General features: G+C 37.8%; 1 protein-coding gene and 1 long non-coding RNA gene across 20 annotated transcripts in view; both read right to left on the bottom strand.

Moving 5' to 3' along the window:
* The window catches only part of FHIT (fragile histidine triad diadenosine triphosphatase), a 1,534,178-nt gene that overhangs the window by 968,425 nt on the left and 547,588 nt on the right, over window positions 1-18,165 (bottom strand). The window lies entirely within an intron of this gene.
* LOC144579429 (uncharacterized) overlaps window positions 1-18,165 on the bottom strand; it is a 62,023-nt gene that overhangs the window by 26,525 nt on the left and 17,333 nt on the right. The window contains exon 1 of the long non-coding RNA XR_013526913.1: window positions 1-18,165. This exon is cut by the window's left edge and continues 20,456 nt beyond it; it is cut by the window's right edge and continues 17,333 nt beyond it. This is a non-coding gene — a long non-coding RNA (uncharacterized LOC144579429).

The raw sequence follows: 18,165 nt of genomic DNA on the forward strand, positions 1-18,165 counted from the left end.
AAGAAAGGGAAAAAAATAGAAGCACCGAGGAGAGATGGGAGGACAATGGGGTTGGGGTTTGGGGAGTGGGTGGAGGGAACCACAACAGGTTGATGTCCACCCAGGAATCATTTGTCAAAGAACTCAAAATTTATCAGGTAATTGGAAGCTCAAATTCATATGTCACCTGGACTCAATTGCACTTTTGTTATGTTATAATGCAATATAGTGTAAATAAATTGGCTCAGATTTTAAAATTAGAGCCCAATTACCTGTGTGAGGGAATCATAAATCCAACTTGTATTTTTCTAACAGGGTTAACGACTCATGATACCAGCTTAAACTCAGGAAAATCAATGGTCTGGACTTGAGAACAGTTGTGCATGGTACTTTATCTCCCTGCTCTAGCGGAGCAGGTGGGCAGTCTAGGAGCTGGGGGTGAAGGATTTGGGGGAGGGCAGAAGCCCAAAGCAAACAAACATACAACATGAAATATTGCAAAAACACCAACTACAGGCCAGCTAAATCAGAAGTGGGGGCACTTACGTATAGTAGACAGTGTAAACCTCGACGCCTGTTACTTGTTGAAGCATCGCAGGAGCAAAGGCAAACAGTCGTTTTTGCCTTTCTTGTTCTGCAAAAATTCTCCAAGGCTAACAGAGCTAACATGACACAACACGCTAACAGAGGAGCGAGTCAGAACTCCGACGAACAGCTCCCAAACCGGACCTTCCTAATGGCGCCTGCGCCTGCCTTAAGTCAGAGACTCCCTTCTCAGGTGCAGCTTGTCAGCCCCCTCTTTAGTTGGAAACATCTGAGGTTCACTCAGTGATAAGGAGCCTGTGGAGGAATAAAGCTGTGGCAGCAGTGGAAGAATAAATAGTCCAACGTTTATGGAGTTAGCATTGGGTATGTATGTGTTTATGTGTGTATATATGTATATACACATATATATACACCTACAGATACTCACACATATGTTATACATTTTTGACATAGAAATTCCATTTTCATAAAATTTTCCTTGAGAAATGATTGAAGAAGAGTGCAAAGATAAACATACAACGTTCTTCATGGCAGCATTGCTTCTAAGAACCAAAGCTACACACAAACTAGAAGTCAGTCAAAGGAGGTTATCCAAGCCAGCTGTCATACATCTCACCCATACAATGTAATACCATCCTGAAATTATAAATGCTGATGTCCAATTCTATGGACATGATATGTTGTAAAATGAAACAACAAAACAGCATTACTGGATGTATCAGTGTGTGAGTGTGTGTGTGAATAGCAAAGTGTGGGAGAAAATCTCCCTGCATATTAATCAAGCTTATTGCTGTTGTAGTAGGATAAGTGATACTTTTTTATAGTTTTCTGTTGTGTTGTATTTGTTAACTTTAATTTTTATAAAACAGGTATTACTTTTATAATCTGGAAATAAAAACCTGGCAATTTCCATTTCAGATCTGTAATATGGTAGGAAGGATAGCGCGGTAGCAGCAGTCATTGGGAAAAGCAGACGTCAACCGGGCCTACAAAGCTTTCACTGCACAAAGCACCAGCCACTGTCCCATAATGGCTTGGTTTTTACAGAAAATTCCACCGACTGGGTATATCTTCTCGAAGAGGGAAAACAAATGCACCAAAATTAATCACTGTAGAACTTATCTTTATGTTCTGTGGGCCAGAAAACTCAGTCTACACTGTGCTTCTGAGAGCAAATAGTGTCCTTCCTAGGCCTAAAATGCAATGTGTCTTTTATTTTGGGCTTGTGGTACCTCTGTTGTCTCATTGTTCAAGTGGATGTAAAAATGTTAATTCAAAAAGCCCATGTTCTCTGCTTAAGGCACAGAAATTGTCAACAAAACATGCTATTAGAACACATGCCTCTCGCTAATCATTTCTGTATCTTTGTTTCATTTGGTCTATTTCAGAGTAAGGAATTTGCAATGCCAGAGTAAGAGACCTAAGAGGACCTTACAGATCATCCAATTCAGAGCCCTCCTTTTTCAGGAGAGAAAGCCCAGACCAGTCATAAGTGAGCCAGCCAGGACTAAAACCGAGGGTGTGGCAGTCAGTCCACCATTTATCACTTCAGCTCTAATTCCTTTCAGGACACAGCTGTAGCTTCCCCTTTCTGGAGAATCTGAATATTCCTTTAGCTAATGTTGAAATAAATCAGACTTTGGCATCTGATATGAAATACAGAGAGAAAAAGGAAGCAAATCTAACATAATGTACCAGTTAGCTTTTCCAAATGCATGAGAAATACTTTCAATAATGGAAAACACTACATATACTACTTATGCAGTCAACTTTTGCTTTTGTGATAGAAAAGGTAAAAAGTTCAGGGGAAAAAAGCTATGTGGGTCATTTGGTGATGTTTTTAAAAAGGTTTACTTTCAAAGGCACATAATTTAAAGTGGTTTTCTTTTTCTTCTATCAAAACCAAACATAGTTACTGTAAAATATCTGAAAAATGCAACAAAATGTTAACAAGCAAAAAAAGAAAACATCTCACACAAAACAGCCAACAAAAGACAACCACAGTTAAAATGTTGCTATAGTTCCATCTAGGTTTTGTTCGTTTTTGAATGGTTGACAACTTCATACATACACCATTTCCAAGTTTTGTTTGTTTTTTACTTAAATTATACCTAAACATTTTACAAATTCATTAAAAACTCTTTAAAAACATTATTTAATGTATGAGTAATATTCCATGGTATAGATGTGCCAAATTTTATGTTTTTTCTTTGTGTATGTCATTTAGGGTTTTTCTATTGCACACAATGCTATAATGAGCATTGTAAGACATCCATCTTGATCTTAATTTCTGATTATTTTCTTGCCTTGAGTTCATAAAATGGGGAATTGCCAGATTAAATACTATGAGCATTTTAAATTACCAGAAAGTTTATCACAAATTTTGTTGTTCCTACCAAAAGTACATAGAGGCACCTATTTTATAATCCTTTTTTTTAGTAAAAAGTATTTTAACTTTACAGGTGACATAAATTAAAATTTAAATTAAATTAAAATTTATTTTAATTTGACTCTTTATCCTTGAAAAAATCTGTATACCCACTGGCCATTGTATTTCTCCTTTGGCAGATCTACTCTTGAGGTCTTGGTTCATTTATTTACTGAGAAAAAAGGAAAGCATTTTGATAGATCCAATCCTTCTTTTTCAATAAATAAATAATGAATTTTTTAAATCAATTAAAAACCTTGCTTACTTCACTAAAGCTTAGGAAACAAAAACACCTGGCCTGATCAGTTGGAGGCTGTAGAAACAAAGAGCAGAACACACTTTTTTTCCAAGTATATTTTGTATAAGATCTAGCTAATTAATGAAATGTTCCTGCAACTTTCTGCGTCCATCATTCCAAGCATCAGATTAACAAACGGTTGACATAAAATGAAGAGCTACATGGTATTTCTTTGGCATGTGGCATATAAAAATCACAAACTCTCTCTTTAAAAATAGTGTACTGGGTCACATTGGTCCACTGAGAAAACCTATTTACTTCCTTTCCCACCCAAAGTACTTTCTAAATGATACTAAAGAAATACAAAAGTGCAAACTCATAACCACAAAGAGAATGGGAAAAAGCTGTTAGAAGATGAATGATTTGAATAAAAGTCTGTTGACTTCTGAACCACAGCAAAGGAAACCACAGCCTGAAAGGGGGTTGCAGCAAGGAAGGGCTGACCTGCTTGATTATTCCAGAGAGAATCAGACCTCAGAAATAGCAGGTACAACACAGGATGGAAGAGATTGGTGGGGATGAAAAGAGGGGGATTAATTACAGGTCAGGATGTATATGTAACTTGACCACCTTTCATCCTGCCTTTCCATGTGGACTAGCCTGAGGCCAAAAACCAGCATCAAGACAATAAAACAGTGGGGAGGACAGTGTTAAAACCTCATTCTAGGCTGGGCATGGTAGTTCACGCCTGTCATCCCAGCACTTTGGGAGGCGTAGGCAGGCGGAACACTTGAGGTCAGGAGTTTGAGACCAGTCTGGCCAACATGGTGAAACCCGTCTCTACTAAAAATACAAAAAGAAGCTGGGTGTGGTGGCAGGTGCCTGTGATTGTAGCTTCTTGGGAGATTGAGGCAGGAGAATTGCTTGAACCTGGGAGGCAGAAGTTGCAGTAAGCAAAGATCGCACCACTGCACTCCAGTCTGGGTGACAGAGTGAAACTCCATCTCAAAAAAAAATTCCCCCCAAAACCCCAAAACACCTTACTCTAGCACTTTGAGATCACCCAGTTCCCATACACACACCCTAAACCGAAACTCTTCAAGCTTGTCATTTACAAGTTCCACCCACTTAAAAACAGACCCCACCAATAGCCTTCTTATTGCCTCATTCTTTCACACACACCACAGATCACCAGAAATTTAATATGACAGGAAAGTTGACTACAGAATAGAAAAACGAGCAAGGAAAACAACAGGAAACATGACTGTAGTTTAGGGGAAAGACACAAACTTTAAAAATGAAATCTAGTTAATATCCTTAAGAAAGATTTGAGGAGATTTGGTAACTGCAAAACAAAAATAGTGTTCTATTAAAAGGAATAATCAGATAAGAAAGATCTCTTTGGAATTATATGACTGCTTAAATAAAAAATTCAATAGAAACTTCGGAGGCAAAGTTGGAAAAAATCTCCTAGACTATAGACCAAATACAGAAATAAGTGAGATTAAGATATGTAGATAAGGCCGGGCGCGGTGGCTCAAGCCTGTAAGCCTGTAATCCCAGCACTTTGGGAGGCCGAGACGGATGGATCACGAGGTCGAGAGATCAAGACCATCCTGGTCAACATGGTGAAACCCCGTCTCTACTAAAAATACAAAAAATTAGCTGGGCACGGTGGTGCGTGGCTGTAATTCCAGCTACTCGGGAGGCTGAGGCAGGAGAATTGCCTGAACCCAGGAGGCGGAGGTTGCAGTGAGCCGAGATCGCGCCATTGCACTCCAGCCTGGGTAACAAGAGTGAAACTCCATCTCAAAAAAAAAAAAAAAAAAGATATGTAGATAAACAATCCAGGAGGTCTAAGGATGACTCATGGAATTTTCACAGTAGGAAAAAAAGAAACTGGAGTGCAGGAAATTATCAAAGAGATTAAATTAGAAAATTTCCCAGAGTTAAAGGGAAATATGAATGTTCAAAGTATAGGAATCTACTCAATACCAAGAAGAGTTAACTGTGAAGTGGTAGAAGACTGAAATTCCTGACAACTTCCTGAAAAGTTAAAAAAAAAAAAAAAAAAGGAAGAAGGTAGCCTACAAAATAAGTAAGAATTGGAGTAGCATCAGACTTAGCAGCAGGATTGGATACTAAAAGACAAGGAAAAGGATTTTCAACAGAGACGTCTATGCCCAAACTATCAATTGTGTTTTGAGGGCAAAATAAAAAATTCTAAACCTGCAAGGATGTAGAAAGTTTACCTCCCATTCACCCTGATATGGTTTGCATACTTGTTCCTGCCCAAATCTCATCAAAATATAATCCCCAGTGCTGGAGGTGGGGCCTGGTGGAAGATGTGTGGATCATGGGGACAGAACCCTCTTTTAATGGCTTGGGCTATCTCCTTGGGACAAGTGAGCTATTGCTCTGAGTACACATATGTAGAACCTCGCTTCCCCTCACTCCCTCTTCTCCTGTCTCTGCCACATTATGTGCCTACTTCCCCTTCACTTTCTGCTGTAATTGTAAGTTTCCCGAGGCCTCTCCAGAAGCCCAGCAGACGCCAGCATCATGCTTCCTGTAAAGCCTGTAGAACCATGACCCAATTAAATCTCTTCTTTATAAATTACCCCGTCTCAGGTATTTCTTTTTTGGGGGCGGGGGGAACGGAGTTTCGCTCTTGTTACCCAGGCTGGAGTGCAATGGCGTGATCTCAGCTCATGGCAACCTCTGCCTCCTGGGTTCAGGCAATTCTCCTGCCTCAGCCTCCTGAGTAGCTGGGATTACAGGCACGCGCCACCATGCCCAGCTAATTTTTTGTATTTTTTTTTTTTTAGTAGAGACAGGGTTTCACCATGTTGACCAGGATGGTCTCGATCTTTTGACCTCGTGATCCACCCACCTCGGCCTCCCAAAGTGCTGGGATTACAGGCTTGACCCACCGCGCCCGGCCAGTATTTCTTTATAGCAATGCAAAAATGGCCTAATACACAGCCTTTCTTAGAAAGTTAATAGCAAACTCAGAAGGCAAATTAGAAAAGAAAGAAATCCCACTGAATCCAGCAAACAGCAACTCCAACCCTGGAGAGCAAGGGGCATATCTCAGGGCGACTCTACACAGCATGTTTAAGAGAGCAACCTGCCCAAATGGGAGCAAATGGAGGTCTATAAGAGACAGAACCAACAGAACTAAGATTGTAATTATGAGCTTGGAAAAACTTGAAGATATGATTGAGGTATATACTCAGTAAAGGCAACAGGACATCAGAAATTCCAGCAAAAACAAACAAAAATAACTTTATAAGTAAAACTTGAAATATATATTACAGAAACTAAAAGGTGGAATGATTTCGATAAAATGATTTAAAGGAAGAGAATCCATTTGAACCTGACTCTAGACTCAATCTCCTTTGAGTATTGCAGGAATTGTGAAGGAGACCATGTGGGTCAGCACTAAATAATTTAGGAAAATCTTAATTGTGCAAATATTTTCATTATTTCCAACTTTGGAAAAATCACAAAGAAAGACTACTCTGGTGACAGAGCAAATATAAATTAAATTTGACAATGTAAAAATATAGTATAGTTGAATGAGAATGGAAAGTGGAAGAGAAAGAAGAGCAGTGAAGAAAAGGGTATTGAGGGCCCATATCTCATCCTGTGATATGTGGAGGCAAGAGACAGAGACTAGATTGATGGACCAATCAAGGGAGATATAAATACAATTTAGAAGTGGCAAGCCCAGTAGAAGTTGAGAATAATGTCATGTTATGGTGGGAGCATGTGACAAGGTTAATGTAAGTAAGCCAAACACTTCTTGTCTTTAGAAGAAAATCAGTAGATAACACAAAAAATAAATAAGTGTTAACTAGCAATATGGAAGTAAAACCAGGAATGTTTAAAAGTGATTGCATTTAGGGAGCACAGGTGAAAAGGGTGGGATTGGGAACTGTTACTTTCTACTATAAGTGTTTCAAAACCATTTGATTTTTAACTATGTGCTGATTTTTCCTTTCATAAAAAACAACTCCAAAATACGATTATAAAAAGAGCAAGTATATTGTTACAAGTTCTTTTACAAAAAACAAAAATAAATAATTGAGCCTGTATGAAATGTTGTCTTCTAAGCCTCTGGACAACTCTGGAGGAATACTGAATTTTGTATAACTGGATTAATTTTAACAAGGAGAGAGCAAATGCAGTATACGGAAATGAGGCACATCATTTTATCCCAACAGAACAATTAAGCTTTCATTAGGGCCTAATGACAGGATGACATTTGGGGTTTGGAGGGTAAGCACATCACCTTCATTATCAAATCAAAGATTATCCAGGATCGAGAGGAACTGTTTTATTTATTCTGTATTCTCCTCCAACTCCCCACCCAAGCTCTGTCATGACCCTAGATAAAGATGGGAATTGAACAAAAAGTTTCCTGGTGCTAATTGCATTTCTCCTGATCATTTCATATTAATATCACAGAAAGCAGACAGCAAGTGTACATTTGAATGCACAGCTAGGTACATTTCCTACAATGTATTTTTGAAGGGGTCAGTGGTTGGAAGGTTGGCAAGATACTAGTGATTCCATGTTTGGGCTACTACACCTTTTGGTCCTGAAAGCCTGGCATCCATATTATTCAGAAATGGGTAAAGCCTGGGTAAATTTATTACTGCACCCTGTGTTCACAGAAAAGGTTGGTTCTGAGTTCAATTACAATCCCTAGTATTTGAACCATAGCCGCTGTGCTATAATCTAAAATAAAGTGCTTTTCCCAAGAAGCCGTGTAAGCCTTTGCACTGCAACTTGGCAGAGCTGCTAGCTTCATCTCATCTAAAACTCAAGCAGGGTACAAAAGCAGGACCTCTGAATTCCTGTTTTTACCTCAAATGTCGTTCTTCTACACTTCTGGGGCTCTCTGTTCACCCAACATTCCTATCCCAGAACTAGATTCATGAGAAAGCAACCCAGTGTTTTCATTGTTTAATGCAATCATTTTGTCTTTGTTGTTTTCTATATAAACTGCACACTTCACTTGGGCTCTTTTGAAAGAACTCTATTACTGGGGGCAAGATTTGTTCTTCCTGTTCCCACAGAAAGCTTACCTGCTACCACCATAGGCCAAGAGAGCAAGTGTGAGGACGTCCACACTCTAATTGGGGCATTTCTACAGACTCTCCATTCAAACTCACATCCTTCCCCTCTCCAAAGGGAAAGGAGGAAAAGGAAAGAAACTTGTCAAGCGCTCAATATATGACATGATAAGTCTGGTTTTCTCCACCCTCCACCTCCGCAAGAGTTTTTCCCAAAGGTCCCATTGGCCCAAGCTCAAGCCGCAGCATTTCTCTAATAGAGATTCTTGTAGATCCCTTTGATACCTTTCCACAAAGGCAATTGGAAGGGTTTCCAGCGTTGACTATGTATATTCTTTCAGATTTAACAAGGCAACTTAATTAACACTGTTGTTTTTCTGCCAGTCAACAAGAGGAAATTGTCCTTTCAAGAGATTTTTCATGTTGACAAAAATAATCCAGTAATACTTTTCCCTTTCAAATATTTTTCTTCTATTGAGATTGGAAAAGGTTGGTTTGCAGAGTGCTCTTTGGTCTGTGCTCAGCAGCATTTTTCTGAAAAGGAATTTTTTTTTCATGTCCACAAAAAAGAACAACCAGCAGAAATAAAAGCCAAATGAATACTTCAGACAAATTCAAACTCAAACTTAGAGCCACTCAGAAGGCAAGGAAGTCCTATTTCCTTTTACAACATACATGCAACCATGCCATGGCAGGATATGGGATGTAGCTCATGAATTATGTTTATCCCCAGGTTCTCTTGTAGCTGTAACAACCAGAAAGAGACAAAGTGCTGGTTCTCAACCAGTGTCCCTAGGAAGCACTAGGAAACGATGCAGGTGAAGACTTTCTTTCCTTCTTTCCTTTTCTTTCTTTCTTTCTTTCTTTCTTTCTTTCTTTCTTTCTTTCTTTCTTTCCTTTCTTGCTTGCTTTCTTTCTTTCTTTTTCTTTTTCTTTTCTTTTCTTTCTTTTTTTTTGAGACAGTCTCACTCTGTCACCAGGCTAGAGTGCAGTGGCAAGATCTCAGCTCACTGCAACCTCTGCCTTCCAGGTTCAAGTGATTCTCCTGCCTCAGCTTCCCAAGTAGCTGGGATGACAGGCGCCTGCCACCACGCCCAGGTAATTTTTGTATTTTTAGTAGAGACGGGGTTTCACCATGCTGGCCAGGTGGTCTCGATCTCTTGACCTCGTGATCCACACGCCTTGGCCTCCCAAAGTGCTAGGAATACAGGCGTGAGCCACCCTGCCTGGCCAACATTTCTTTACTGTCTCAGCCATTGGAGGGTAAAGCTGACATTTGGAGAGTTTTTGAAATGTTGCTAAAAGTTCTATAGTGTGTTATCACCACATAGCAAAGAATTTTCCTGCCCAAAATGCCAACAGATCCCACTTGGGAAACACTGACTTCAGTTGGGAGGATGTCGATGCTGCACTAAGGCAAACTGAGCTTTTTGTCCTGAGTCTTTCATTTTCTCATTTTGCAAACCCAGGCGTCTGGCAGATAATCAGTGACTAAAGGAATCATGTAGTGGTGAAATGATGGTAAGTCTCTTACCCATTCAATAAATATGTATTAAGTATCATCTATGTACACTGAAATTACTGCTATTGACAGAGTCTCTCCTTGACCAAACTTTCATCAGGCTCCTCTGATTCTCTCCTTAATCAGGACTTAACTTTTGGACTTCTGTGTCTTTCTCTGTAATTCCCAATTTTAGCAAGAATCCTGTTAGGCTGGTTTATCCAGAATTCTTCATCTTCAATATCTGATTACCATCAATATCTGATCAGATTCCGTATCTACCACCATCTACTAGGTGGTTCTAATCACATGGCCTTCGTTTAGGTACATTTCACAACAATGTATCCAATATCCTGATTCATTTTTTTCTGCATTCTTGCCAGCATTCAGCATTATTTTTTTTTCAATTTCTTGTGGCGAAATATACATAACATAAAATTTAGCATCTTAACCATTTTAAGTGTATATTTCAGTGGTATTAAGTACATTTACATTGTTTACAACCATCACCACCAATCCATCTCCAGAACTCATCTTGCAAAACTGAAACTCTATACCATTAAACAACTCTCAGTTCCTACTTCTCCTCAGCCCTTGGCCACCATTCTACTTTCTGTCTCTATGATTTTGAATGCTCAAAGCATCACAAATAGATGAAGTCATACAGCAGTTACCTTTAGGCTTTTTTTTTTTTTTTTTTTGTCCCTCATTTCCTGCATTACTGTCTTCTTTTGTGGTTAGTTTATTTTTTTTAGTGAAATGTTTAATTTCCTTTCTCATTTCCCGTTGTGTATATTCTGTATCTATTTTCTTTGTAGTTACCATGGGGATTACATTTAATGTCCTAAAGTTATCCATTCTAATTTGGAATTATACCAGCTTAACTTTAATAACATACAAAAATGTTGCTCCTCTACTTCTCTGTCCCCACTCCTTTCAATCATTGATGGCTAAAAATTACATCTTTTATTAAACTAATATTTTAAAAGACGTATTAGCTTCCTAAATTATGTAGAAAACAGCATGCGGAGTTACAAACCAAAGTTACAATAATACTACCTTTTAGACTAATATATTTTTTAAGTCTCATATCATGTAGAAAAAAATGGAGTTAACAAAACATTATTACAATAATACTAGCTTTTATAATTGACCATGTTATATTACCTTTGCTTAGAACTTTATTTCTTAACTAAGATTCAAGTTACTATTAGTGTCCTTTCATTTCAACCTGTAGAACTCATTTTAGAATTTCTTGCAGAGCATGTGTAGTGGTAATAAACTTCCTTAGCTTTTTTTTAAAAAAATATGAGAATGCCTTAATTTCTTACTTTTGAAGGACATTTTTGCTGAATGTAGGATTCTTGGTTGACAGGTTTTTGTGTGTGTGTGTGTCTCTAACCCTTTGAATACACCAGTTCACTGCATTCTAAACTCCCGACATTTCTAACAATAATTGAGGATCCCTTCTATGTAATAAGTTGATTCTCTCTTGTTGTTTTCAAGATTCTCTCTTTGTCTTTCAATAGTTGGAGTAAAATGTATCTTGTGTCTTGAGGTGGATCTCTTTGAGTTCATCCTATTTGGAATTCATTGAGCTTCTTGGATTTTTATGTTTATGTTTTATATCAAATAAGGGAAGCTTTTGTCCATATGTCTTCAAATAATCTCACTATTCTTTCTCTCTCTTAAGCTTCTGAACTCCCACAATGGATATGTTGATCTGCTTGATGGTGTCCAACACCTCTGTTCCTTTTTCTTCAATATTTTTTTCTTTCTGTTCCTAAGACTCATAATTTCCTTTGTCCTACTTCAAGTTCACTGACTCTTCTACCTGTTCAAATATGCCTTTGAATATCTCCAGTAAATTTTTCATTTCAGTTATTATGCTTTTCAACTAAAATTTTTATTTTAGTTTCTTTTTACTTTTTAAAAATCTCTGTATTGATATCGCCATTTAGTTCATACATCATTTGTTTTTTACTTTCTCCATATCTTTTAGGTTTTTGAGCATCTGTAAGATACTTGTTTTAGACTCTTTGTCTAGTAGATCCACAATTATAACTTTTTTAGGGACAGACCCTGTTGGTTAATTTTCTTTCTTTTGAATGTGCCATACTTTCCTATTTCTTTGTATGTGCTGTGATTTAGTTGTTGTTGTTGTTATTGTTGAAAACCGGACATTTAAATATAATAACATGATAACTGTGAAAATCAGATGCTTCTTCCCCTTCCCCAGGGTTTGCTTTTTCTTTTTTAATTATTGTAGCTTGTCTTTGTGCTGAGGATCAGACTGAAATGTAAACTTAAATCCTTCTCACATTTTTTGTGAGCCTGCATCTTTCTCTGGGTATGAGTACTGACTTTCTAATTTTCCATATATATGTGGCTGTTTTAAAATGTATTAGTCTTTAACGTCTGACTCCAAAAAAGGAAAAAGAAAAGAAATGGAAAGAAAAGAAAAAGAGTGCTAGCCCTTTAAAGTCACTTCAGCTGGAGGAGAAAGAAAGGGCTTGCAACAAGGGAAGGAAATGGAACAACAGTGACCACTGTCTGCCCTTTGTAATCAGAAGCAATAATCAGCTGTCAGAGGGCAGATTCCTGATTTTTGAAGGACAGCATTCTTTTTGTACACCCTGGCTCTCATAAACTGTGTGCAGGCTGCTCCTGGAATCCCTGCAAGGCTGCCTGCCATTGGCAGCAAATTGGGTATGAGTAACTGATACTATGCTAAGAGCTAAAATCAACCACAGTTAAGAGCAATTTAGGGTCCAGGCCTTCTCTTGGAAATTAAAAGCCTTCAACAGACTCTAGAGTTCTAAAATAGTTACATCAGACAGAGTATGCCATGCAGTTGTTCTCTAGGTGAGGAGATATATTCCTGGTGCTTCCTACTTTTCGATCTTCCCAGAATCCACTCCTTATCAATTTTCTTTATTTTAGCTATTTTAATAGATGTGTAATGATATCTCATTATGGTTTATATTTGCATTTTTCTGATGGCTAATGATGCGGAGTATCTTTTAGTGTGTTCATTTGCCATCCGCATATCCTCTTCTGTGAAATGTCTCTTCATGCCTTTTGCCCATTTTCTAATTGGAGTGGATTATTTGACTCTTGAATTTTCAGAGTTCTGTATTCTAGATACTAGTTCTTTGTGGAATATGTGATTTGCAAATATTTCCAACCAGCCTGTAACTTAACTTTTCCTTCTTTGCACTTGGGCATTCACAAAGAAAAGTTTTAATGTTGATTAAGTTTGATCTAGCAGTTTTCCTTTTGTGGATTATGCCACTGGTGTTCAATCTAAGAACACTTTTGTTTTTTATTTTACTTTATTTTTATTTCTATGGGTTTTGGGAAAACAGTTGGTATTTGGTCACATGAACAGGCTCTTTAGCGGTGATTTCTGATATTTTGGTGCACTCATCACCTGAACAGCATACACTGTACCCAATTTGTGGTCTTTTATCCCTCACCAGCCTTCCCCCTCACCCGTGTCTCTGTAAGTCCATTGTATGAGTCTTATGCCTTTGCATCATCCTAGCTTAGCTCCCACTTATGAGTGAGAACATAGAATATTTGCTTTTCTATTCCTGAGTTACTCTACTTAGAATAATGATCTCCAATTCCACCCAAGTTACTGTGAATGTCATTATTTTGTTCCTTTTTATGGCTGAGTAGTATTCCATGGTATATATAAATCACAATTTCTTTATGCACTCATTAACTGATGGGCATTGGGTTCCATAGTTTTGCAATTGCAAACTGTGCTGCTATTAATATGCATGTGCAAGTATATTTTTTGTATAACTTATTTTCCTCTGGGTAGATACCCAGTAATAGGATTGCTGGATCGAATGGTAGTTCTACTTTTAGTTCTTTAAGAGATCTCCATACTGTTTTCCATAGTGGCTGTACTAGTTTGTTTTGTTTTTGTTTTTGTTTTTGTTTTTGTTTTTGTTTTTGTTTTTATTGAGATGGAGTTTCGCTCTTGTTATCCAGACTGGACTGCAATGGCACGATCTCGGCTCGGCACAATCTCGGCTCACCGCAACCTCCGCCTCCTGGGTTCAGGCAATTCTGCTGCCTCAGCCTCCTGAGCAGCTGGGATCACAGGCACGCGCCACCGTGCCCAGCTAATTTTTTGTATTTTTAGTAGAGACGGGTTTCACCATGTTGACCAGGATGGTCTTGATCTCTTGACCTCGTGATCCACCCGCCTTGGCCTCCCAAAGTGCTGGCGTGAGCCACCGCACCTGGCCGTGGCTGTAATAGTTTACGTGCCCACCAGCAGAGTAAAAGTGTTCCTTTTTACCACATCCCCATCAACATCTATGATTTATTGATTTTTTGATTACGGCCACTCTTGAAGCAGTAAGGTAGTATTATATTGTGATTTTGATTTGCATTGCCCTAATAATTAGTGATGTTGATCATTTTTTCATATGTTCACTGGCTATTTGTATATCTTCTTTTGAATCATTTTTTCACATGTTCGTTGGCTATTTGTATATCTTCTTTTGAAAATTGTCTATTCATGTCTTTAGCCCACTTTTTGATGGGGTTGTTTATTTCTTGCTAATTTGTTTAAGTTCCTTATAGATTCTGAATGCTGATCCTCTGTCAGGTGTATAAATGGTGAAGATTTTCTCCCACTCTGTGTGTTGTCTGTTTACTGACAGTTTCTTTTGCTGTGCAGAAGCTTTTTAGTGTAATTAAGTCACATCTGTTTATCTTTGTTTTTGTGGCATTTGCTTTGGGGTTCTTAGTCATGAAATCTTTGTCTAAGCCAATGTCTAGAATGTTTTTTCCAATGTTATCTTCTAGAATTTTTATGGTTTCAGGTCTCATATTTAAGTCCTTGATCCATCTTGAGTTGATTTTTGTATAAGATGAGAGATGAGGATCCAGTTTCATCCTTCTACATGTGGCTTGCCAATTATCCCAGCACCATTTGTGGAATAGGGTGTCCTTTCTCCACTTTATGTTTTTGTTTGCTTTGTTGAAGATCCATTGGCTATAAATATTTGGCTTTATTTCTGGGTTCTCTATTCTGTTCCATTCATCTCTGTGCTTATTTTTATACCAGTACCATGCTATTTTGGCGACTATGGCCTTATAGTATAGTTTGAAGTCAGGTAATGACGTGCCTCCACATTTGTTCTTTTTTTTTTTTTTTTTTTTTTTTTTTTTTTTTTTTTTTTGAGACAGAGTTTTGCTCTTGTTACCCAGGCTGGAGTGCAATGGCGTGATCTCGGCTCATCAGAACCTCCGCCTCCTGGGTTCAGGCAATTCTCCTGCCTCAGCCTCCCGAGTAGCTGGGATTACAGGCATGTGCCACCATGCCCAGCTAATTTTTTGTATTTTTAGTAGAGATGGGGTTTCACCATGTTGACCAGGATGGTCTCGATCTCTTGACCTCGTGAGCCACCCACCTCGGCCTCCCAAAGTGCTGGGACTACAGGCGTGAGCCACCGTGCCTGGCCCGATTTGTTCTTTTTGTTTCATCTTGCTTTAACTTTGTGGGCGCTTTTTTCATTCCATATGAAGTTTTGGATTGTTTTTTCTAATTCTATGAAGAATGATGGTGATAGTTTTATGGGAATAGTCTTGAATTTGTACATTGCTTTTGGCAATATGGCCATTTTCACAATATTGATTCTATCCATCCTTGAGCATGGAATATGTTTGTTTCCATTTGTTTGTGTCGTCTATGATTTATTTCAGTAGTGTTTTGTAGTTTTCCTTGTAGAGGTCTTTTACTCCTTGGTTAGGTAAATTCTAACTATTTTATTTAAGAACATTTTGCCTTGCCTTACATCCAGAGATTTTTCTCTTATGTTCATTTTTTAATTTTTGTAATTCTACACTTAACTCTATGATCCACTTTGAATTAATTTTTATATGACGGTATGAGATTTAGATTAATGTTCTTTTCATTTTCCCAAAGAATGTCTAATGCTCTAGCACCATTTATTGAAAGACAAATGTTGCATCTTTGTCAAAAATCATGTGAGCATATTTATGGATGTCTAGCTCTGGGTACTTTATTCTGTTCCATTTTGTATATTCTTCTGCCAAAACCATGTTGGCTTGATTACTACAGCTATAGAGTAGGCCTTAATATTGGGTGGAGTGATTCTTCCCACTTTATTTTATGTCAACATTGTTTTAGCTATTGTAGGTCCTGTGCATTTCCACATAAATGTAGATCAAATAATCTTGCCAAGATTTTGTTAGGAATTTAATTACTCAAAGATCAATTTGGGCAGAACTGACATCTACTATGTTAAGCCTTCCAAGTCTCTACTCATTTACATCTTTAATTTTTTTCCTCAGCATTTTGTAATTTCAGCATGTAAACTCTATACCTGTTTCATTTAATTATTTATTTATTTTTGAGACAGAGTTTTGCTCTTGTTGCCCAGGCTACAGTGCAGTGGTGCGATCTCAGCTCACTGCAACCTCCACCTCCCAGGTTCAAGTGATTCTCCTGCCTCAGCCTCCTAAGTAGCTGGGATTACAGGCATGCACCACAATATGCAGCTAATTTTTTGTATTTTTAGTAGTGATGGGGTTTCATCATGTTGGCCAAGCTGGTCTTGAACTCCTGAACTCAGGTTATCATCCCATCTCAGCCTCCCAAAGTGCAGGAATTACAGGTGTGAACCACTACACCCAGCCTCTGTACCTGTTTTATTAAGTGTATACCTAAATCTTTTCTTTTCTTTGGAACTATTTTAATTGATAGAACGTTTTTTATTTTGGTTCCTGCACATTCTTTGTTAGCATGTAAAACTACAATTTACTGTTGTATGCATCCTGAACCCTTACAGAACTACCTTGTTAATTCTAGGGTTTTTGTTGTTGTTGTAGATTTCTAGGGATTATCTAGGTAGACAATCATATCATCTTCAAATAGAGATTTATTTCATTTATTTCCAAACTGCATGCCTTCTATTCTATTTTCTTGCCTCATTGTTTTGGCTAGACTTTCCAGTACTAGTTGAATAAAAGCAGTGAGAGTGAACATCCTCGCCTTGTTTCTAATCTCAAGGATGCTCTTTATCAAGTTGAGATAATTCATTACTATTTCTAAATTGCTGAGAATTTGTATTATAAATGGATGGTAGATTTTGTCAGATGACTTTTTATATGATGTTTTATTTTTAATTTCTCCCAGTGTTTTCTTTTTTTTTTTTGAGATGTAGTTTCGCTCTTGGTACCCAGGCTGAAGTGCAATGGCGCGATCTCGGCTCACTGCAACCTCCGCCTCCTGGGTTCAGGCAGTTCTCCTGCCTCAGCCTCCCGAGTAGCTGGGATTACAGGCACATGCCACCGTGCCCAGCTAATTTTTTGTATTTTTAGTAGAGATGGGGTTTCACCATCTTGACCAGTATGGTCTCGATCTCTTGACCTCATGATCCACCCACCTCAGCCTCCCAAAGTGCTGGGATTACAGGCTTGAGCCACCGCGCCCGGCCTCTCCCAGTGTTTTCTCAATGACTTTTCTTGTGTAGCTCATTCATATGGTATGTTACATTAATTAATTTAATTAGTTTACATACCTGGAATATAATAAATCCTATTTGGTCATATTACAGAGTTCTTTTTATTATCTGCTATTATTTCATTAAGAATTTCTAAGTCAAAATTTACAGAAGACATTGAATTATAGTTTTCTTTCCTCCCTCCCCCTTCTTCCTCTTGCTCCTTCTTCTGTGTAGTCTTGCCTGGTTAGATAACAGGGTAATGATGATCTCATAACCAAGTTGAAAAGTGTTCCTGTCTCTTCTATTTTCTAGAAGTGATAATATAAAACAGGCATTCCTTCTTTTTTAAACATGTGGTATAATTCTCCAGTGAAACAATGTAGTCCTAGAGATTTCTTTTTTGGGATATTTTTAATTATTAATTGAATTTTTAAGATAGCTATAGGGGTAGGATAGGGCTGTTCATTTCATGTTGGCTGAGTTTAGCTAGTTTATGATTTTTTTAGAAATCAGTATATTTCTTCTAAGTTGGTTGAATATATGAGTGTAAAGTTATTCATAGTATTTTTATTATGTTTTAGTGACCACAGGATCTGTATTTATATCCCCTGTTTCATTCCTGGTGCTGGTAATTTTGCTATTGTCAATTTTGCTAGTACTTTATCAATTGTATCAGTTTTTTAGAAGAACTTGCTTTTTGTCTCATTGACTTTACCTTTTTCTTATTTTTAATTTCACTGAATTATTATTTTATCCTATTTCCTTCTGTCTACTTGGTTTTGGTTTATTTTTCTCTTCTTTGTCTAGTTTCTTGAAGTAGGAACTTAGGTTATTGCTGAGAGACCTTTCAAGACTTACTCTTTGGCCCTTTGACAACTTAGAAGTGTGTTATT

The sequence above is a fragment of the Callithrix jacchus genome, chromosome 15 (genome assembly GCF_049354715.1).
Source record: "Callithrix jacchus isolate 240 chromosome 15, calJac240_pri, whole genome shotgun sequence".
NCBI classification, from domain to species: Eukaryota; Metazoa; Chordata; class Mammalia; order Primates; family Cebidae; genus Callithrix; species Callithrix jacchus.